General features: G+C 37.2%; 1 protein-coding gene and 1 long non-coding RNA gene across 2 annotated transcripts in view; both read right to left on the bottom strand.

Annotated features, from left to right (window-relative positions):
- Nucleotides 1-2,564, bottom strand: part of LOC102678333 — a 6,156-nt gene extending 3,592 nt beyond the window's left edge. Inside the window, exon 1 of the long non-coding RNA XR_420841.2 lies at nucleotides 538-2,564. This is a non-coding gene — a long non-coding RNA (uncharacterized LOC102678333). The remainder of the gene's footprint in view (nucleotides 1-537) is intronic.
- Nucleotides 1-2,570, bottom strand: part of LOC102678431 (importin subunit beta-1) — a 14,696-nt gene that overhangs the window by 6,715 nt on the left and 5,411 nt on the right. The window lies entirely within an intron of this gene.

The following is a 2,570-nucleotide window of genomic DNA, read 5'->3' as shown; positions in this document are numbered from 1 at the left end:
TTTTTTTTTTTTTTTTTTTTAAAGCTAGATAAACGTTTCTCTTCCTTATACGCTAAGTTTGGCAATATCGTTCGCAACAGTAAAAAAATTATATACGTATATATATTTATTTTTATATCCAGACGTGGAGCAGACACATTGGTTTCCTTCGATATGTAAAATCGTAAAAAAGATAATCAATTTAATAAAAAGTCTCTTAGATTACAATCGTTTCTCGTCAATTCCCTATTTGTCCTTTCGCGCGTTTCTTCTTCTCACGCCAATCTTGTTTCCCTTTTTTTTTTTTTTTTTTTTTTCCCTCTTCTTTCTTCTCTTTCTTTATTTTTCATTTTTACTCGAATGTTTTTTGTTTTATTGTTTCGTTTATGTGTTTGTTCCGTCGAAACACGTTTACCCCGTTCCACGCGGTTCCTTCGGTGAAGATATCATCCCCCAGCCTAGATTTCAATTCGAATCTCGCTGCGATCATCGTTTTAATAATATCCTCTTTCTCTCTCTCTCTTTCTCTCCCTCTCTCACTCCCCCATTCTCACACACTCTCTCTCTCTCTTTCTCTCTCTTTCTCTCTCTTTCTCTGTTCGCTATCGTGTCTGTACGTAAAGCTTTGCGTAAACGAGGCATTCAAGGAAAATGTGTGTTAGTTAGATAGAATGAAATCGCTATAAAATATATCCGAAAGAACGGTCACAGTGTGCTTCCGCTGGCAAAAGTATTTGGAATGCATGGCACTAGACAGCCACGTTTCGACCACGTGACGTAACTTCGTATTATATTATTAGAGCGCCCGACCGTCCGTTTAATTCTTCGCGTAATATCTTACTAAATATCGCGTTCGTGCGCAAACAGAGGCGAAACTATGGAAATTCGCGAGGAAGTGTTCGAGAAAATAAGAAAAATATCTGTGCCGTGAAAGGATCCCGAGACATTCCTATGTTCGCGTGACGTCTCGTTCATTTCAAGATTCGAAATGTTCGTGTAACGAGGAAAAATATAATATTGTAGATAAGAAAAGAAATACATATTTCAAACTGTGTAATCCTTGCGCGACCAGGCATTTGAAATATTCCCAGTCCAATGTCCAAAGTTCTCGAACAAATTTATCTATCTATTCGTGTACAACTCGTTCGATTTTATCATCTTGGAGTAGCTTACGAAAGTAACTCTGATAATATTTGGGCGTTGGGTTCGTATCAATCATTTTCTTTCGAAATTCAATTACTCGTGATATTTACGCGATCACCGTGTATCCATTTTCCAATACTACGGAATAACGAATGCGAATAGAAATGAGCAATCGCTATCGTTATATATGTATATATTTTTTTTTTTTTTCTTTTTCATCGACTTCAATAATGCGAGGCCAGGAAGACGAATCTGTTCGACAAACACCCACGCGAAACGAGTTCTCGATATCATCGAGCCCATCAAATATCAAGGAAGAAACGAACGATCTTATTACATGAACGCCTGGACAAGACGCATGCAGCATTGTTTCAATATTAATGGCAGTGCAAAAGACTCTCGTCCGATATTCCGTTGGAGAGCCGCGAAAGATTCGAATTAACGATGATCGCATAAAATTATTTTCACGCACAGGATTACATTTGTATGCGAATAATTGTATATGTATTAATATATTTTGGGACTGGATCGTGTATAGTTTCTTTTTCTTTTCACTTCTTTTTACTCGAACGTTCAGGCCGGACGAGGACTTCGGTACAACTCAATAACTTATGCCAGCAAAATATTAATTTTAATGAATCAACAGCAACAGACATTCACATACGGGGGAAAAAGTAACATACGCATCATCATCATCATCATCATCATCATTATTATCATCATCATCATCATCATTTCATCATCATCATCATCATCATCATTACCACCATTATCATCATCATCATCATCATCATCATCATCATACTACAACTAATCATATAGATTCTCGCGCAGCACGATCGGACCAGAGGTCTCACTAGTATTTCGAATCTTTCGAATCTTTTTTTTTTCTTCAGAGAATCATTCGTGACAGTCTTCATACGCATTCATTCTTTTTTTTCATACTACTTTCTCTCGCCCTCTCTTTCTTGTTAAGTTTTACTATCACTCATGCATCACTTCGCTCCATCAAAGTAGCAACCAGCACTCTGACGATCATTTATTTCGCTTATTAACTTCAAGTTACCCCAAAAAAACAGTCATTCGATGATGCTTCGATTGCTTCAAACGAGTGATGGTGTGATCGTTCAGCAAGGAATCGGAAACAGATCGCGGGCTTCGTTGACAAAGCTACAGGAGGACAAAAAAGCTAGAAGCTTTACAACGAGTTACGCATAATTGAACTTTCTCGACGAGACGATGTGTGTATAATCGCTCATTCAATAGTGAAGTTTTATTTTATACTTACACACAGACTCTCTGCGATCTAACACGCATACAAATTAATAAATCATTCTTACGTTCAATTATTAGAATACATACTTTCACAGCTTTGCAGTCTCTCTCTCTCTCTCGTTTGGTTTCCCTGCGTGTTCTTCTTCTCACTTCTTTTGTTCTTTCACAATCAT

Source organism: Apis dorsata, unplaced genomic scaffold, assembly GCF_000469605.1.
Source record: "Apis dorsata unplaced genomic scaffold, Apis dorsata 1.3 scaffold_58, whole genome shotgun sequence".
Classification (NCBI taxonomy): domain Eukaryota; kingdom Metazoa; phylum Arthropoda; class Insecta; order Hymenoptera; family Apidae; genus Apis; species Apis dorsata.
This window is presented reverse-complemented; position numbering and strand designations above follow the sequence as displayed.